Genomic DNA, 7,491 nt, shown 5'->3' with positions numbered 1-7,491 from the left:
CCTGCTTCCTCCCTCACCTCTCAGGAACTCCCCCCTCTTTCCATACCCACCACCTCAACTCCAGACCAGGTTGGGGCCCCCAGATCTCCTGCCCTGGGAGGTCCCACCATAGCGCCCAGACAATGGATGAAAAATGCCACCCACACCCACCATTAAACACCACTCGTTCTGGAATATTTTTAAAAATAATTCTTATAATTTTGCATTTGAAATTATTTGGCTATATACAACTTATTAAATTTAAACTTGGCTCTGAGAGCTTAGCAATCACACACTCAGGAATGCTTCTGAAGCTCAGCCTCAGTCTGTTTTCAAACCTACTGCAGCTTCTGTGAAGACTAAATTTAACGATGAATAACGTTTCAGTGTCTTAAACTTCTAATAGCTTCTGTTTTGCAGTTTTCTCTTTTTGTTTTTTTTTTTGGTTTTTGTATTCCTCTCCTTTATTTATATTTTTGTGTGTGAGGAAGATTAGCCCTGAGCTAACATCCGTTGCCAATCCTCCTCTTTTTGCTGACGAAGACTGGCCCTGGGCTAACATCCGTGCCCACTCTTCTCTATATAGGACGCCGCCACAGCAGGGCTTGACAAGCGGTGCGTCGGTGTGCGCCCAGGATCCAAACCTGTGAACCCCGGGCCGACTTGCAAGCACTACGCCACCAGGCCAGCCCCTCTCTATATCTTAGAACCCACTGATTTTTTTTTTTTTATTTAACTTTGGACTGGGTAATCCATTCTCCTGATGCAAGTTTTGAAAAGGATACAGGAGATCGAGCAATGTCTCCCATGGCCTCTGCCCAGCCCCAGTCCCAGCCCCACAGGCAGCCACCAGAACTGGTTTCTGGTGGAACCTCCAGAGATTCTTCATGCATATTCATGAGCAAATACAGAGCCGGGTCCTTCTCCCTTCTTAAGGAGAGGATTGAACCTTCGTTCTCTCTTCTGCATCTTGCCTCTTTCATGTGGAGATCTTTCCATATCAGGACGTAGAGAGCTTCGTCATTCTTTCTTGTGGCTGCAGAGCAATCCTTTTTGGTTTTGTTTATTGTTTTTTTTCCAGCTTTGGGACAATTTTATAGGCTCGTGGAGAGCCCACAGGGACAGGCACACCCACCTCCTGGTGCAGGCCCCCAAGCCCCTGTTTGCTTTCTCTCCCTGCCCGCTCCAGCCCCCACTCCCCACAGCAGAGTGGAGACAGCTTTCCAGCTCTCTCTCTGATCTGGCCACTCCCCTGCTGAAAACACCTTGAAGACCAGCTGCTGCCACTGTCATAAAGTCCACACTCCTGAACACGCCCCCGGGGGCCTGCTGGTCTGGCCACCTCTGACCTCAGGCCATGGCTCACGCAGCCCTCACCCTCTCAGCTCCTCCGCTGGGCCTCCCCCGCAGGCCTTCAAGGCAGGGCTACCCTGTTGTCCTCTCATCCTGCCATTGTCCCTCAGGGACACATTCCTGCCTTGTCCCCAAGCCCTGCCATCTGCCCTTTCTGCCCCTCAACTTCGCTCCTGCAACCCCCGTCATGCTTGCCGTCACATATGTCAGGGCTTCCTGCCCCACTGCCCTGCAGACTCCATGAGGCAGGGCCGTGCCTGTCTGTTCCCCAAACTGCCAGCGCCTGACAGAGTGTGGGCACGTGTGAGATGCTCAGGAAGTCATGAATGAATGAATGGATGAATGAATGCTCTAGTTCTTCTTCCCCGTCACAAGTGTGGGCTGGGAAACTTGTGACTTGATTCCTGATCCCACACATGCCCCTAACGCATGGGCCCTGGGCTGTCAGAGTGGGACTCCCCTCATCCGCGTCATCCGGGGTGCTCTCCGAGGCTCTGGGGCCGTGCCCCTTCTTCCCCTGCATCATGCTCCCTGCCTCTGGCCCTTCACTTCCATCTCCTCCGTTCTCCGGTCGCTTCTGCTTTTTGTCTTCCTTCCTCTTTCTGCACCCTTCCTGCTGTCCTATTTCAGGGCCCACCTTCTGCCCTCCTGGCTCCTGTCTGCAGGTGGTCCGGCCCCTCCACGAGGTTTCCAGGCTGTTCCTCTCTTTCTGCTGCAGAGCCAGCCCTCGGGCTGCTGCTGGAGCTCCTCCAGCCTCGGCTCTCCAAAAGCCCTGGAGTCTGAGAAGCCTCCGCCCGGCAGTGCAGCAGGCCACCCTGCCGTCTAGCATCTGCAGGTCACCTGGTCACTCCAGGGCCCAGTGCGTCCCTGGAGGAGGTGCCTCTTCCTCCCTCACTCCGGTGGGGTGGCCGCTCCTTGGAGGTGTTAACATGGTAGCTGTTGTGGTGGTCGTCGTATTACAGCTTTAATGAGGTGTAACTTACATACCATAAAACTCACCTGTTTTAAGTGCATAATTCAAGAATTTTTACCAAATTTACAGGTCCTTCTACCCATTTGTAGCCTCTCCTTATTCCCAGCCCCAGGCCCTGGCAACCACCAATCTGCTCTCTGTCTTTATGGATTTGCCTGTTCTGGACTTCTCATATACATGGAATCGTGCGATCTGTGGCCCTTTGTGTCTGGCTTCTTGCACTGAGCATGATGGTTTTGAGGTGCATCCACAATGTACATGTGTCAATGCTTCATTCCGTCTTACGGCTGAGTCATACTCCTTGGTATGGATGGACCACAATTGGTTTATCCCTCATCAGTTGATGGACGTCTGGGTTGTTTCCACCTTTTCGCTGTTGTGAATCATGCTGCTATGAACACTTGTGTACAAGGGTTTGTAGACATGTGTTTTCATTTCTCTTGGGTAGACATCTAGAAGTCGAATTGATGGATTGTATGTTTAACTTTTTAAGAATCTGCCAAACTGTTTTCCAAAGTGGCTGCATCATCCTACATTCCCAGCAGTAATGTAAGAGTTTCTCCACATCTTCACCAACATTTGTTATTTTCCTTTTTTATAATTTCAGCCATCCTAATGGATGGGAATAGGCATTTCATTGTGGTTTTGATCTGCATTTCCCTAGTGACTAATGATGTTGAGTTTTTTCATGTGCTTCTTGACCATTCATGTATCTTCTTGGTGAAATATCCTAATCTTTTTTGAATTTAATTTTTTTAATTTAAATTTAATTTTTTAATAGGGTTATTTGCCTTCTTGTTACTGAGTTCTAAGTTCTGTATGTATTCAGTCCCTTATCAGATAAATGATTTGCAAATATGCTCTCCCAGTTCTGTGGCTTGGCTTTTCATTTTCTTTTTTTTTTGTGAGAAAGATTGGCCCTGAGCTAACATCTGCCAATCCTCCTCTTTTTTTGCTGAGGAAGCCTGGCCCTGGGCTAACATCTGTGCCCATCTTCCTCCACTTTATATGGGATGCCACCACAGCATGCCTTAACAAGCAGTGCGTCAGTGTGCACCCGGGATCCAAACCTGCGAACCCCGGGCCGCCGCAGTGGAGCACATGCACTTAACTGCTTGCGCCACCGGGCCGGCCCCAGCTTTTCATTTTCTTAATGCTGTCTTTCGAAGTTTTTAATTTTGATGAAGTGGCCATTGGTTCTTGTGACTTTCCATCTGTTGGCAGATGCTGCTTTTTTTGCTGGCCTCGACGGCCTAGGCTTTCTTGGGGTATTCTCTGCTGTCTCCTTCACACGTGCGCAGCCCCTGATCCCCACTGTGTGGGAGGATTGCTATGTTCTCACATGACTCCCATCAACAGCATACACTGAGGGGTGGCATAGTGCAGAAACCCAGCCTGTCGCCCACCAGCCCAAGACCCGGGGCAAGTGACAGCACGTCTCTAGGCCTCAGTCACCTTGTCTGTACGAGGGGTAATAATAGCACCTACCTCAGGAGGCTGTGCAAAGTTAGTACTTAAAACAGTGCCTGGTACTTAGCTCAAAACAAACGTTAGCTACGTTTGTCTGGTTCTCTCAAAGTTACAGTGAATTGACATGCAACTCACTTTCGGTCCTGACTGCAGCCATCTGGGCTGGTGCTCCTCGCCCCATATTAGGGGTGACAAACTGGGACTCAGAAAGGCTGAGTGGCTTGCTTAAGGTCTCACAGCCCGGGAGGGGCTTGCCGGGGCATCGACCCAGGGCAGGGATTCCAGACCTGCTGCTTCTCTCCCCACGGCTGCTCTCGGAAGGCAAAGTGGGACTCGTTCCACTGACCCCACAAGCTCAGGCAGATGCTGTCCCCAACTCCAGGGCCACAAGTTGACACTGCTCATCAAACCAACGTGTGCCAGGCCCTGGGCCGCGGCAGGGGACACAGAGATGAGATACTCATCATTGCTGCCCCAAGCCGAGCCCTCGGCTCCCTGGGGAGATGGAGCTGTGACAACACAGTGTCGTCTGTGCAAGGTTGGAAGGCCCCGGGCGTTCGGGGTGCACTGAGGAGGGGACCAGACCCAGCCTGAGGTGTGAGGATGGGGTGTCTTAGTCTCCCCCAGGGTGGAGTCAAGCCCCCGTGGCCCCTTCTGATGGCTGCTGGAGCTGCAGGGCGAGTCTGTGGTTCTCGGTGACCCTCTGGGCACAGAGGCACGCAATGATTGGAGCGTCCCACCTGTGTGGCCAGCCTCACTCCCATGCTCCTGGGACCCATCTCCTCAGGACCTGTGTTTCTTCTTTAGCTTTTATGTAGGGAATTTTCAAACATATATTTGAGAGAGAATAGCACAACCAATCCCAGGGACCGGTCACCCAGCTCCAACAGTGACCACTGCAGCGCCATCCTCAGCTATGCTCCCATCACCGAATATGTTCCAGGCATCGTACCGTTTCATTCCTGTGGCCCACGTTTCAGGAATCCTGCAGTACAAGTGTGGGCACACACACCTGCACAAAAGTTTCCCCAGGAAGACAGGAACCACCTGCTTCTGACTCCTGTCACCCACTCCATATTGGTGGGTCCTGGTAAGAGAGGCCAGCCCTGCCCCTTTCCAGCCACGCATCCTTGGCCTAAGGCATTTCACCTCTCTGAGCCCCAGTTTCCCCATCTGTAAAATGGGACGCCAATGTCTACTGCCTGGGAAGGTGGCTATGGACTGTCTGTGGGGGCCAGGTATATAGCAGAACAATGAGAACACAGCAGGGAGGGTCAACCCCAATGTCAGGATGGGGAGGGGCGCACATAGAGCTTCAAATATCTGTAACAATGAATGTCTTTGCTTGAGAAAAAAAGTTTGTTTGTTACACTTGGGTGGTAAACACGCAGTGCACATTTTCTCATGCTCTACGCTTTTTTGGACGTTTGAATAGTTCATAAATCTAATTGCAGCAAATTAAAACAAAGCCTAAAGAAAGCAGCAACTCAGAACATATCTATCCTTGGCACATAGTAGGCACTTATCTCAGCTATCTATTGCTGTATAACAAAACATGCCCAAATTTACTGGCTTAAAACAGCAGCCATTTTATATTTTCTCCCAATTCTGAGGGTTGCCTGGGCTCCAACAGGCGGTTCTTGTGTAACTCATGACGCTGGCTGGAGCTGCTGCCACCTGACGGGGACTTGACTGAGCTGGATGTCCAACCTGGCTCACATATATGGCGGGCTGGTGGAGCTGGGCATCAGCTGGGAGCTCAGCTGCGGCTCTACCAGGCAGTCTACACCTGACTCTCCCCACGGCTTGGGCGTCTCTCAGCATGGTGGCTGGGTTCCGAGAAGCCTTGTCGAGAGCAAGGGTTCCACGATGGAGGAAGCAGAAGCCACCAGGGCTCCTTAAAGCTTGGTCACCTCTGTTGCAGTCCATTGGTTACGTGTAGTTGCAGGGCCACAGATTCGAGGAGAGGGGGAATAAGCCTCTCCTCTCAGTGGGGAGAGGGACCAAGAATTTGCAGCCTTCTTTGCAACCTACCACTGTGCTCGATAAATGATTGTTGAATTTGAAACTGAATTTCACAGACATGCCTCAAATAGGAAATTAACTGCTGGTGGGGAATGGGGAGTTGTGAATGGAAAGATCTTACCCCTCCTAGCCCCGCTCCCCACCCTCCATGGCACCTTGTGGAACGATGCAGAGCCCCTCTGGGCCCGAATCCCTCCAAAGCCACATGTGACTGGGTGATGCTCCCAGAGCGTGGGGAGGTTGGGCCACGGTGACCAGGAAGGCCCAAGTGAGTCTGCTAGGAGGCCAGTCTGCAGGGACCCCCACTCTCCCACCCTCCTGCCACCGCTGGTGCTCCCAAGCGCTCCCATTCACCCGCCGTCCTGAACCGGGATGATCTTCAGCCCGCCCTTGCCCCTGCTGAGCCTTGGGCCTGCCCTGACATCCTTCCCGGCCCAGAAAGTGTCCAGGGCAACCACACCTGCCGCCAGTGCTATCAAAGTCCTGCCCTCCCCTTCGCTTCCTCTGGGCCCCTCCTGGGGCGGCCCCAGCGTAGCCACCACCGCTTTCATCATCCGTGCTGCCACTTGATGCAACTGAGAAGGGGCACAAACAGGCAGGGCCAAGCAGACAAAACCCTCTTGTTTCTGGGCACAGCGACCTCACAGACACACCCTCCCCCTGCGGCTCCCCTGGCAACTCCGCTGGTTTGGCGGTTTGGCGGTTTGGCATTTGGCAGATGGCTACCTTCGGGAGCGGGCTCTGGCGTCTGCTTCCTTACAAGGAATGCATCTGCTCCCCTGGTCCCCCAGAAAACTTCTGAAGACTTGCAGTTCCTCATTCGCTCACTCAGGCCCCCACTGGTTCTGCAAGTATGTCCCGAGCTCCTGCCCCGTGCTAGGCCCTGTGCCCTGCGCCGAGGACACGATGGCCGGCAGTGCGGACCTGGTCCCTGCCCTCAGGGGGCTTGCCTGCTGATGGAGAGACAGACCTTCCGTCATCGACAGGCTGCGGGATGCTGGGCAATGTTCCAGACTAGCCAAGGGACACCTGCTCAGAGCTATGAGAGTCCGGAGGAATTAACAGGTGGGGGGAAGGAAGGACATTTCAGGAGGAGGGAGCATCCTACAACTCTGAGCCCTGGGGCCACACCCTGAACCCAGAACCCCCACAGCAAGCGTTTCCTCCTGGTAGCTGCTCAGCTCCCTGCTCCCATCAGGGGCTTACTCAAAGGCCATCCTCTCCAACAGGCTCTCCCTGTCCACCATGTCTAAAATTTCAGCCCTGCCCCCACCCTTCACAGCCTCTACTCCGTTTTCTTTCCCCCTTAGCACTTGGACTCCAACAGCCAGGAGGGGAAGGGGTTTTGACTATCTCGCTCACTCGTTGTATTCTCAGAGCCTCGACCCGTGCCTGGCGTGTCGCAGGCGCTCAGGCGACTTGGGTCTCCTGTTGAATCAGGCACAGGAAGTTGCTCTCCAAGCCGTTAATCCCAAGGGGAAGAAGGGGGCAGAATTGCTCTAATTACTCTTCTCCTACTTCCTCTGCAGACCAAGGGGTCTCAGGCTGAGAAGGGAGGGCTGGGGGGGACAGGTGTCAGGGGCCTGACTTCACAACCCCCCACCCCTGGGCCCACACCTAAGGAATCCCCACCCCTAGCACCTGCCTGTTCCCACAGCTCCAGGTGATTCTGATCACAGGCAGGTGTGGGC

Source organism: Diceros bicornis, chromosome 32, assembly GCF_020826845.1.
Source record: "Diceros bicornis minor isolate mBicDic1 chromosome 32, mDicBic1.mat.cur, whole genome shotgun sequence".
Lineage (NCBI taxonomy): Eukaryota > Metazoa > Chordata > Mammalia > Perissodactyla > Rhinocerotidae > Diceros > Diceros bicornis.
This window is presented reverse-complemented; position numbering follows the sequence as displayed.